The following is a 13,206-nucleotide window of genomic DNA, read 5'->3' as shown; positions in this document are numbered from 1 at the left end:
TGAAGATTTCTTTTTTGGTGTTTTAAATCTTTTGAAATAAAAGCAAAGGAAATAAAGACCTAGATTCACAAAATGGTGGAGGAGGTTCTGCTGCCCGTATACCCACTTGCCCAATAGATAGGGCATTCACCTGGGATGTGAGAGACACATGTTCCAAGCCGCACTTAGGAGCAAGGACTTGAGCCTAACTGCCCTTCCCCCTGCATGATTGTCCTAATCACAGGCTATAGGGTATTTTGGGTTGAGTCTCTCTGTCTCTCCTGTTGTAGCTGTTCCAGTCATTAGAACAGGAACTGGAATCCAGGGGTCCCTCATCCAGTGAGTGTCCTAATCACTGGGCAATAGAGTCATTGTGACTCTTTCTCTGGTCCAAAGACTATTAAAATATTTATATAAAAATTGAACAGCTTCAACAGTAGAGACACAGAGAGACCCACACCAGAATAACTTAAAGCCTGATAATTAGGGCACCTACTTGGGAGGTAGACATACGGGTTCAGATCCCTGCTCAAGAGCCAGGGACTCAAACCTGGGTCTCCCACGTCAGTGCCCTAACCATGGGCCATTAGATATGGGGAGCAGCAGCACCACTGCCACTGTTTTGTGAATGGTACCTAAATTCCCTTGTGACTCTAGCCCCCAAAATCAAAACATTTCATTTTGACATTGTTTTTGTTTGTTTGTTTTTAGCAAAACAATTCCTGAAATGTCATGGTCGACCCAAATTTTCCTTTTATTGGGGGGGGGGGAGGGAGGAGTTTCAGCTGAAAAATGTTGCCAGCCATAGTTGGAGATGTCCTTCACCTGCATTTTGATGGCTTGTCATTCCTGCATCTGAATAACTGCGAAGGCAGACACAGCACAAAGGAATATTAAAATCTGCATTAGCTAGCAGTGTGATTGATCATATGTTTGTCTACAGAGTCATAGTAATTCATGCTGTTCAAAGGCCTAATCACTACCAGAATTTAAAAAAAACACTCTCTAGATTTTAGACTTGCATGGAAGAAAAGCAAGAACAATTTATAAAAGACACAATGCAGTTACTGAAAAAGAGACATATAATCTAAACCATACGGGTAGCATATCTGGATTGAGTAGCTTTAAAAAATCATGGATTGTCATTTTTTTAACCTGCATATAAAGAGCTCTAATTGTTTCTTGGATATCTGGTTACTATACTTGCCCTTTAATATTACCTGGACAACCTTAGTGAAATTATGTCATTAATAGATCATATGTCACTGATATATATGTTACGCTTCTGGGCCTGATTCAGGAGAGCATCCTGATTTAGAAAATGCACTTAGGCGCATGACAAAGGCCCATCAGTGGGACTTAAGCATTTGCGTAAAGTTAAGCCTGTGCTTTCCTGAAGTGTGGACTGTGTTACAAAGTATTTATGATGTTGTTCTATAAAGGCTTTATCAGAATCAGTCTGGCAGGTGCATTACTTGTCAGTGGCAAACCTACAGGAGAGCTTTGCAGATCATCCCAAACATATATCTGTACATTCCACATAGTTGATAGAAAAATTATTTTTCAATTATTTTTTTTAAATCAGCTTACTGTTTTGTTTCTTTGATCATCAATGACAAACCCCTTTAGTGCTATGAATCCAGTGGCCCAGACCTTTGAAGGAAAGAAAAATATAATAAAATGTCAAATATCTATAAATTACCTAAAGTATTTCTGTACATGAAAATGTAATTAATTCAAAGTCTTGAGACATCTTTAGGCTACAAAACTGAATGCTGTGTCTCCCAGGGGAAAGATGTAAATCTCCGATTTATAAAGCAGCTTATAAGGAGTCTGGCAAGAATGAATAGAATAAGAAGAGAGATCTCTTGGACTTGATTTTTTTGTTTCCTCTTTATAAAGGAGGAGGAAGAGAAGTATTTTAGGGAAAACTGTATTACCCACCCCGCTTTTTTGTGTCTGATTAGAAATTAACGTATGTTGTAGGCAGTGGTGTTGTAGCTGTGTTGGTCCCAGGATATTTGAGGGACAAGGTGGCTGAGGTGATTATCTCTTATTGGACCAACTTCTTCATGACTAACCATCTATCTGTTTCTTTAACAAAAAATAAAACCATCATCATATAATGAGAAGTTTTGGCAGTTGAAACTGTGTTTAATCGGTAAACAGGTTAATAATATTTAATACTTCAGTTTGTATGCTGGGGATTTTCTTTTGTTCCTAACAGTTCTATATTTAAGATTACAAGAGCTTCCAGGCAGAACTGTTTGGGTAGTAAAGTGATGAACTGACACCAGACTACAGAGCAGGGGAAAAAAAACATTACGCTAACAGCAGCCAACAGCAGTTAATGGTTTTCAGCTGTTGCTGATCTAATTGATCTTGTTTCTATAACAGAAAGCAGTTTTCTGTGATTCATATGTCTTCTTATTGGAATGTATTCTACTCCCTTGTTTTTTAAGCTTCACTTACTCTGGTTTTCCATTTTCTTAAAAGCCATCACTAACAATGTGCTCCTTTTCAAGCTAATATTAGTCCAAAGAAACCTCTGTCAGTCTGACTTAAAAAAAAAAAAAAAGAAATCAAATCTTCCCTGTTTGTCACAGAACAAAATTAATCTTTGAATTAAAATAAGAAGAGAAGCAGACAGATTACCTAAATTCAGCTGTGAATTTCTTACACTTACTCCATACACTGAATTGTTGGTGCCCAATGACATCAGCCAGTTATTGTTTTTGATTCATACTTAGCTTAAAGAGGGTGGAAGGAAAGGACAACTATAAGAATAAAATTGATAAGAAACAAACATCAACACCTGTCATTCTAAACCATTACAGAAAGGAACTTGTTTTTTCATTAGAAATGTGCACACATTAGAGAAAATTCCTGCTAAAACATTTAGTCATCCACATATATCTTCACATGTATTTCTTTTAATACTAAAGGATTTTCACGTTCAACTAAAGAGCAGTATAGAGACCCTAAGCAGTACACTGCTCCACAGAGCGATTCTGCTGACCTGTACTCTGTGAAAAGAGAATCATTGCATGCATGGTCTGTAGCACTGTTGCTCTTTGTATTGTGCTTAAATAAAATATTGTGTATAACAAATCTGCTCTCATCTTTTCCCAGAAAAAAAATAGCATATAGCACCTGTTTGAATGTGTGCAGGTGTCTAATCTTACATCTCTCCTCACCCCTATAATCTCCTTTTGCCCTTGCAGAGGTAATCTAGTACCACAATGGGAGACAAAGTAACATTTACAACCTAGAAAGCCTAATTGTCTCTTGGAGGGAAATGGGGGCTGGATATGGCTGAATATATTTTTCTTTCTTCTTTCAAATGTTGATACAGTGTCCCCTGAGGATTTTTCCTGTATGAGGTCAAATAACCTTGTTCCTTTGTTCACTCATCCCTGGCTCATTCTGAATGCTTGGGGCTGTTTTCTGAGTATTCCATTTCATTTCCATTTAATACTTCCACCATTCTTATTTTTTCTTTCATTTATCAATTCAGAATAAGTTTACATCATGTGAGCAGAAAAAAACAAAGCGGTGACTTCCATATACAACCTTGTAAATGTCTTTTTGAAGAAAAAGTCCACAAAAACAAAACTTGAATGTATAAATAAGAATTATGAATATGAATTCAGCAGAGCACTTAAATCCAAATCTAAGCACTTGCTTAAGTGCTTTTACTGAACTGGGGACTAGATACCGCAAAAAGATCAAACTCTGCCACTCCATAGGCTGTTCCCCTGAAATAAAATGGCTTACTCACAGAACAAGGAACATCTAGCACAAGGAAGGATGACAGTATCCAGCCCCAAGTAATTATGCATTCGTCTTTGGGTAGTGTCCCGAGGGGTGCTCCACTTCAGGTGTGCTCATACCTCTTGAACTTTTAATCAGAGATTTTTGGTAATAGTGCATGTTGTTCAGCCTGCACATGTGCCCTATGCTTCCTCATGCCCTGCTCAAAAGCTATATAGGCCTGTGGGACAAATGGCCCTCAGTTCCTTCTCAACCATTTTGGGCTGAGACGGAGCATTAGTGTGCCTTACTTTCGAAGTCTTTTAGCCTGGTTACCTTCGTTAGTTTGTTTTTTCTTTAGTTATTTTCTTTACTTTTTATTTAGGGAGACTTTCTCTTGATCCCTTTCCCCTTTGAGGAGGGGGCCCTTCCCCTGTTAGATTCTGTTGCCCCAGCATATGCCGATCTCTGCAAGCTTCAAGCAGTATGTCTCTTGCCGGGAGGCCATCCTGGTCAGCAACAGGTGTTCCCCTTGTATCTGCTCCTTGGGAGAGTCTCATATCCCATAAAGTGCTCTATCTGCTCCGCTTTCAAGGACAGGACAAGAAAAAAAATCACAGCTAAAACTGAGACTTTGAATGATGGGGTGTTTCCTCCAAAGGGCCTGAGATCCAGGCCAGGAGATCTTTCCTGGACATTGGTTGCTGAGTGGACACTGTGCCCGTCAACTTTGTCACATCCATCTGGGTGTATGGTAGGTAAATCCACAGAGAAGACCCATTGAAAATGGAGTCATTCTCCACAAAAAGAGTCCACCTCAAAAAGACCTTGATCCCCACAGAACATGACCAATGTGGGATACCTTGTGTCCCACTCGGTATAGCTGAAGCTCTAGACACTCTCAATACCAATCCCCTTTATGTCACAATTCACCTATTTCACAAATGATTCCTGTGCTTTTCAGGAAGCCAGGATAACTTTAATTATCGAGTGCTTGTATTCGGCCTTTTCTCTGCTCCAAAAGTGTTCTCAAAGGTGCTGGCAGTGGTTGCAGCTTACTTTCGGCATTGGGGGATAATTGTTTTTCCATACCTTAATGACTGACTACTCAAAGGCTGGTCTTACAATAAGGATGTCAACACCATAAAGAGGATGAGATCTTTTTGCTGCAAGCTAGGGTTGCAGCTCAACATTGAGAAATTCGTGTTGAGCCTTGTACAAAGAATAGAGTTTGTAGGAGCCTCCTTGATGCTATATCAGCCAGTGCTTATCTTCCCCCTTCCCACCAGATTCTTGACATTAGCAAGTCTTGTCTCAAAGATTCAAATCAGCCCACAGACCTCAGTAAGAACTTATCTTCAAATGTTTGGACACATGGCAGCCTGCACCTTTGTGATGCTGCGTACAAAGCTCTGCCTTTGATGTTTCCAGTTTTATTTTCCAAACAAACACAGCTTAGTCTCTAAGGTGCCACAAGTACTCCTGTTCTTTTTGCAGATACAGACTAATACGGCTGCTACTTTGTAGCTTGAACCAGTTAGTGTTGGTCCCTCAACGGATATGAAACTCTCTCAATTGATGGAGGGCCCTCAGACAAGGTCTGTATGGGGATTCAACCTCCTCCGTCTATCAATATCATGATGACAGTGTCCTAATGGGCTAGGGAGCACACCTGAGGACCCTCACTGTCCAGGACAAATGACCTGTCCAAGACACAACTGCACGTTAATCTCTTTGAACTGAGGGCAGTCAGGATTGCCTGTATCCACTTCCTGTCTTTAATCAGGAACAAATCCATAAAGATTCTCATGGACAACATAGCTTGCATGTTCTGTATCAACCAACAGGGAGGGACCAAGTCCCCTTCCAGAGCTTTACTACTTCAGTGCAAAAGGAACTGGTGCATAGCCAATTGTCAATTCTTCTTTTGGCAACATATCTTGTGGACATACAGAACAGGTTAGCAGACAACCTCAGCAGGGACGTTTCCCAGGGATGAATGGGAGTTGGATCCTCAGATTCTCAATCAAATGTTTTGGACTTGAGTGATTCCAAAAATAGACCTCTTTGCCACTGTGGCCAACAAGAAATGCTAACACTTTTGCTCAAAGGGTTGGGGGGCTGAGTCCTCTCTCTTTGGGAGATGCCTTGCTCGTTTTGTGGACAAGACGCCTTCTATGGCTTTCCCCCCATGCCCCTGATTCTGAAAGTGATCAACAAGATCAACGACAAATCCAGAATTATATTAATTATTCCCAACAGTGGCCCGGAGAGCTATGGTATCCTTATCTGATTCATCTAGCCATTTGTAAGGCAATCAGCCTTCCATTCTTTCCTCACGTTCTCTCCCAAATCACCAGCCATACACTTCATCCCATTCTGAAGATACTTTGTCTTGAAGCTTGGCTCTGATGGTTCATGGGACTAGAATTGACCTATTCTAAGGAGGTACTATTGAACAGCAGGAAAGATTCCATGAGATGTACATACCTCCACAAGTGGTGAAAATTCAGCCTGTGGCGTATCCAGAGAAGTGTTCCCACCTGTTCATTCTTCCCTCTCGATCATCCTTGACTACCTCCTAGAGCTAAAAAAACCTAGGATTTTCTGGGTTTATCAAAGTCCACTTGTCCATTCAGCGGTTGAGAAATTCTCAGTCTTCACCCATCTTACAGATTTTTTGGTGTCTATCACCTGCTTGTAGTATTGGAGAAATAGGGGCTCTAGTGGAAGGTCCTCCATTTAGAGTATTTTTCAAGAACAGGGTTTCATTACGTCCGCACCCAAAATTTTTACCTATGTGTCTGTCATCTGAGTTTCATATCAATCAGGTTATCCCCCCTGTAGGGTTGGTTTTTGTTTGTTTATCAAAGCCTCATCATTCCAGAGAAGAGGCCATTTTACACACTTTGGATGTTAGGAGGGCGTTAGCCTTTTATTTGGAAAGAACTAAGTCATTTAGGAAGTCACTCAGACTGTTCATGGCTGATCCAAAGGTTGGTGATTTCTTCACAGAGACTCTTCAGGTGGATTTCTGATTATATCATATTATGCTATAAATCTCTAGATATACAGCCTCCTTCTAAGGTGTTGACCCATTCCATAAGAACTTTATCTACTTCAGCAGCATTACGCAAGAATGTTCCTATTGTGAACATTTGTAAGGCTGCCAATTGGTCTTCCATGCACACCTTTTTGAAGCATTATGCAGTGATCCAGTCTTCTAGATCAGATGCTGCCACTGGAAATGCTGTATTGTCTTCAATCTTGGACTTGGCTCTGAAGCTTTTCCCTCCCACCTTCAGCAGGGGGTACTGTTCAGTGGTCACCTGAATGGAAGCACCTATAGGGACACTATTCAAAGAAGAAAAAGAGGTTATTCACCTTGTGCAGTAACTAGAGGTCTTCGAGATGTGTGTCCCCGTGGGCGCTCTACTATCCATCTTCCTTCCCCCTGTTTGAGAGTTTCCTCTGGGACTTCACAGTGGAGTCAGAACTGAGGGAAGTTCACTCACACAGCCTTATATAGCCTTGGAGCGGGGCATGAGTACACATAGGGTTCATGCATAGGGCAAATGGGCACTACTACCAAAAAACTCCAGTTAAGGGTGCAAGAGTTATGAGCACACCTGAAGTGGAGCACCCTAAGGGACAGACATCTCAAAGAACTCCAGTTTCTGCACAAGGTGAGTAAGCTCTATTTTTAGTGGCATAAGAATATATGATCAACAATCACTGTATGAAGATCCTTTAAAAATCCAGTGGATCAAATAATTGAACATCAGAGCAAATTTCCAAATTACCTGAACAGTCATTTTTAAACAGATATACTAGAAAAATCTTTCTCATCGTCTTGGTCACAGAAAATAAATTGTCTGATTGGTATATAGCCACAACTTTTCAGTGAAACAAATGGAAGGGTTAAAGTCTAATGAGGAAAACTCCCTGTCAAAGAATCATGAGCACTTCCAAACTCATGTAAATATGAAAGAGTCAAGAAGTGAAGTAAAATGGAAACTAAGTATTGGCTCACCTTACCAAGGGTCATATTGGATTCTCCATCACTGACTGTTTTTAAATCAAGTTTGGATGTTTTTCAAGAAGATATGCTCTAGTTCTAGTTCCCTGAAATAAATTCAGGGAAGTCCAGTGGCCTGTGTTTCACAAGAGGTCAGAGTAGGTGATCACAATGGACCTTTCTGGCTTTATAATCTGAGAGTCACGGTGCAGGAAAAAGGAGCTGATTTATCAAGATTTTGGACAACATTATAAATATAAAAGCCTAAAGTTAGCTTTCTGAAGCCAAACCAAATTAACAATGGCCTAGTTTTCATACGTGTTGAATGCTTACAAATCCTCTTGAAATTGATAGGAATGTCAGGTTCTCACTTATAAAAATCAGGCCACTTTTATTTAGGTGCCTAAATGTGGATTTAAGAACCTAACTTTAGACATCACGTTTGAAAAATTTGGCCTAAGACATTAAACCTTTATTTAGTTTTGTAAAATTTTTCAATATCTGAAGGGGAGGATTAAAATCTTTCAAAGCATTTAACATTAAAATAATCAAATGCACTACACTAACTCCTCGCTTAATGTTCTAGTTATGTTCCTGAAAAATGCGACTTTAAGTGAAACGATGTTAAGCGAATCCAATTTCCGCCTAAGAATTAATGAAAATAGGGGGGGTTAGGTTCCAGGGAAATTTTTTTCACAAGACAAAAAACTGTATTTGTGTGTGTGTATACACACACACACACAGAGTATAAGTTTTAAACAAACAATTTAATGCTGTACAGAGCAATGATGATTGTGAAGCTTGGTTGAGGTGGTGAAGTTAGAAGGTGGAATATTTCCTGGGGAATGCTTTACTGCTAAATGATGAACTAGCATTCGGCTGAGCCCTCAAGGGTTAACACGTTGTTAATGTAGCCTCACACTCTACAAGGCAGTACAAGTGGAGGGAGGAGAGACAGCATGGCAGACAGAGACACACACCCTGTGTGTGGGGGAGAGAGCGAGAGATGTGCATTGCCCCTTTAAGTATGCTGACCCCACTCTAAGTACACTGCCTTTAAAAAAAATCAGGAAGTTGAGACAGCAGCTGCGGCCAGCAAGCTCTCTTCCTCCTGAGCCCTGTCCTGTCCCCACCCTGCTCTATATAGAGAAGGGGTAAGCAGGGGGCAGGAGTAGGGGGGAGGGGAACACCCTGACATTAGCCACCCTCTTCTCCCCTCCCCTGCACAGCAAGCAGGAGGCTCCTGGGAGCAGCTCCAAGGCAGAGGGCAGGAGCAGCACATGGCAGTGGGGGAAGGGACAGCTGAACTGCTGGCAATTGGTAGCCTGCTGGGCAGCTGCTGCACAGGGAACTTAGGGGAGCGGGGAGCTGATAGGGGGGCAGCCGGTCCACCCTGGTTCCAAGCCCCCACCCGCTAGCTGCAACGGGCTGCTCTTCCTGCAAGCAGTGGACAAAGCAGGTGGCTGCCAAACAACGTTATAAGGGAGCATTAAGCAACTTTAAACGAGCATCTTCCCTAATTGATCAGCAACGTATCAACGAAACAACGTTAACCGGGATGACTTTAAGTGAGAAGTTATTGTATTTAACCCCTTCTGATGGTAGACTGTGTAATCCTTACAACTGAAAGATAAAATTGAAGTGAGGTATTCAAGATACATAAGATATATCGTTTAAAAAAAAAATCAAACCCGAAATGAAGCAAAATAATTTAAATTTAGACTAGAACCCAAAGCCATCTGTTAAATTAAGTGAAAATTTGTGATTAAAAAAATGTAATTGTGTTGTAGTTTATTTTCATTCATCTGCACCCAATTATAAAAGAGCTGCCAAATAAAGCTACCCACTGGTAGTTAATTCCAAACTAATCCAGAAAGCCTGAAAACTTTCATAAACACATTTTGTACAGCTTCTGCTCTCTGCAGGTTCATGATAAGACCTGCATTAAGCTATGGTCTCATTAATCTTGGGTCTCACATTTGAAACTAACAGAAATGCACTAACTGTGATCATTTGAGATCTTTCTCGGGTATGATACTGATGGAATTTACAAAAGAAATACACACTCAGATCCATTTCTGTCATACAATGCCAGCATACTAACAGCAGTTAACAATATCTAAACTTGAAACCATCAACAAAGACCTCAGTAGATAGATCTTTCTTCCCCAGACTAGGAATTGTTGGAGAATTACTAAGGTCCTGTCTACACTATTTGTTATTTCACACCAGTGGGCTGTAAATTCTAGTCTGCAACGGTGTGTTGTGCACTAACTGGCCCATATAGACCCTGCTGGCAAACACTAAAATTACGGTAATATAGTGTGCGTTAACGAAGTAATGTTTGACATGGGATTACATTAACATGCTCTCGGGAAATTTTAGTGCACGTCAGCAGGATCCAGTTAGTGCACGACAAACTGGTGCGGACTAATGCACCCTGTAGACAATCTGTATGACTTACTTCAACTTAGTGCTGTACAGGGACTTCTTAGATTCCTAATGTCACCGTTCACAGAGTCAGCTGCACCTTTGACCCCCTCTAGTCATTCTGAGTGGACCCACACAAGTGAAGGCCCTGTGCCTTCACCCTCTCAGGATGGAATTCTATGAGTCTCCCACTCTTAAACCAGAACTCCAGGCTACGAAACTGTTCCAGCCATGATTGCTTAGCTGGTCTGACTGGGTTTGGAAGCTGATTCTAGTGGTGAATACAGTGACCTGAAACAACCTTTTCAAACCAAAGCATTGTTTAATCACAACAGTAGACCAAAGTATAACGAGAAAAGGTGGTTTAAAACACAATAAAAGGTCTATATTTCTTTTATTGTATATCTTTGTGTATATCTTTCTTACCTATAGGCTTAGGTACACCTAGCTTATCCCAGACTCCCCAACCTTTGGGCACTAGGGTTCAGTCTGCTCTACAGCAGTTTCTGCCTCACTTTCTCTACTGTTCTTCAGGAACTTTTTATCCCACACAATGTTCTTTGTTCTATTTCTCTACACACACACCCCGCCCCCCTTTACAAACTAGAGTCTTGAGCTCAACATGGTTGGAGATAAAATATCAAAAGTGAATGATACCTGCATTGTCCTTTAACTACCAGTATATGGGACTATCTGAAGCTATTGCCCCTGGCTTGTATTAACCCCTTGTAATCCTATAGCAAACACCACAATAATAAACAAACAGATGGAACATAAAATATTCAAAAAATATGAAAGCCATACCTATGTCCTTCATACTTAGGGCATTTAAATTGTCCTGTCAAACTCAAAATAATACTAATATAGTATAACAAAAATTCTAATCACTAAATCTAATTACCAAAATTAGAAAATTGTAATTCCTATAATTTTATTACAGTCAGTCAAATCAGAAGTTGCCATCTTGACAAGTTGATCTAGAGAAAGATAGAGAATGCAGAATTGACATAAGCACAGGAAGGCAGGGACTTCTGAGAATTTAATTTGAAAGTAGCTTAAATATTGCTAATTAGATTTTATTTAAAACAAAAAAATACATTCAGCTATCTATACTGGTTCAAATGCTGCCTCAGTCATACCTGGGTGATTTTGTTTAATTCAGTAACATAAACTAAGGTGTAAATTATGTTGTAGTTTGGCCCAACGTGTTTGTCTTGTCCTCACGTATGAAATGAACATTGCCATGTGCCTGTGTGTGCAAATGTAGTAGCTGATATTTCAAACTGTACAGAAATATGCGTCACACCTAATACCGATGTATGGATATACACACTGTATACACATACCCAATCTGCCCTATATATGTTTAATTTTAAAAGACTACATTAAAAGAATGTTATGGTTCCCAAGTCAAACGCATGAAAGTTAGGAAATGCCACAATTGTGGTTGCCTGTGCAACTGCAATATTTTTTTGCCTGTTTGCTGTCAAGGTTCAGCTGCATGTAGTATGCTGAAACAGGATGCTGGGTGATGCATTCGCAGGGCTAGTGGAATGTTGTGGGATTTTAACAGCGCAGCTTCCAGCAAGCTCTACTAAGCAAAACACGGATCAGAAACTGCAGTTTTTGAATCAAACTATAGCTTGGGCTAATCCAAATCGACTTTTATGTGCAAAAGGCAACTCCCTGACCTCAGGGCTGTCAAGCTTCACATTCTTATTGCAAACCAGTCAGGCATTAGAGCATTTCAAAATAAATAAATAAATCAGAAAAAGTGTAAAAGTGTTTATAAGAGATGTTTTGGGCAACTTAAATACAATGATCCTTGAGACACCCTAAGAAAAGTTAAGGGAATTCCAACCAGACTGGAATGTTACATTACAAACTGTCTGCATTTGTGTATATATTTCTTATATAGTATATTCCCAACTCCCAACCTTGATGCTGTTTCCAGCTTAGGGAACAAGAAATCTGAAATGCTTCCCAAATGTGGTAAGGCTCAGCACTACCTAATGGATCTTTATACCTTCCCAAAGCTTATTCCCTGTTTTTTCACTCTTTATTCTGTACTAGAAGATCAACAAAAGGTTACTCCCTATGATGAATGAAGTATTTCTCAAAATTGTATTTTGAAAACAGGGTAGGATCTGCATAATTTTTGAAAGATATCTATTTTTTAAATTACTTCACATATTAAATTAAAAAAACTCAAATTCTGCAAAAATTGGAAACAGAGGTAGAGGTAACACTTGGCATATGTCCAAGCCATTATTTAGAGCTTTTTAAATTACTAGTTTTGTAGTTTGAAGTTTATCTCACTTTTCTTTCTATTTTGAGTTAAAGTTGATTAGTACTTCTTAAATAAGAAATTGCTAAGCCAATCATGGTAAACCAAGCCACAAGGAAACATTTTTTTTTTTTTTTTGGTAACACTATAGTCCAATTGTATGTTCTGTTTAATATCTTTTAAGCCACCCTTGGGCAGAACCTTGTTGTAAACAAACTGTTGAGTTAGACTTGGAACAGCCTTCTAAAAATAACTTTAATAAATAAACATTGTCTTGCATGTGTTTTGCTCACAGGGACTCTCCCTTTGAAAAATTATGTGTGATTACATATTTGTAATTTTTTTCACGTTTCATTTTCAAGCACATAAAAGCTTTTATAAAATGAAAACTTCTGTTTTATTTTGTAGTTATGTTCTGTCATTTTAATGAAAATTGCTGAAATTATAGAAATCAACCCCTATCTGTAAAGTGCCCAAAATATTAATTTGTAGTGTATAAATAAATAATAGTAATATTCAATAATAACTGAAATGGGACATTAACAGCTGGGTATTAACTGCTGATGTAAAGAACTGCACAGAGGAAGTAATTTTTGCATTGCATAACAACAAGCTTTATTGGTCCTAAAAAATGAGGAACTATACTGTATATTCTTCAGTTCCATCTAGTGCAGGGATCTCAAACTCAAATGACCACGAGGGCCACGAGGACTAGTGCATTGGCCCGAGGGCCGCATCA

At 39.6% G+C, this 13,206-nt stretch overlaps 1 protein-coding gene and 1 long non-coding RNA gene across 2 annotated transcripts in view; one reads left to right on the top strand and one right to left on the bottom strand.

Annotated features, from left to right (window-relative positions):
• The window catches only part of LOC128832509 (ubiquitin-conjugating enzyme E2 E2), a 307,401-nt gene that overhangs the window by 131,408 nt on the left and 162,787 nt on the right, over positions 1–13,206 (top strand). The gene's annotated exons all lie outside the window — the stretch shown is intronic.
• Positions 1–13,206, bottom strand: part of LOC128832510 (uncharacterized) — a 36,236-nt gene that overhangs the window by 2,348 nt on the left and 20,682 nt on the right. Inside the window, exon 2 of the long non-coding RNA XR_008443989.1 lies at positions 1,570–1,632. This is a non-coding gene — a long non-coding RNA (uncharacterized LOC128832510). The remainder of the gene's footprint in view (positions 1–1,569; positions 1,633–13,206) is intronic.

This window comes from Malaclemys terrapin, chromosome 2 (assembly GCF_027887155.1).
Source record: "Malaclemys terrapin pileata isolate rMalTer1 chromosome 2, rMalTer1.hap1, whole genome shotgun sequence".
NCBI lineage: Eukaryota > Metazoa > Chordata > Testudines > Emydidae > Malaclemys > Malaclemys terrapin.
Note: the sequence above shows the minus strand (reverse complement) of the source record. Positions and strands in the feature narration are given on the sequence as shown.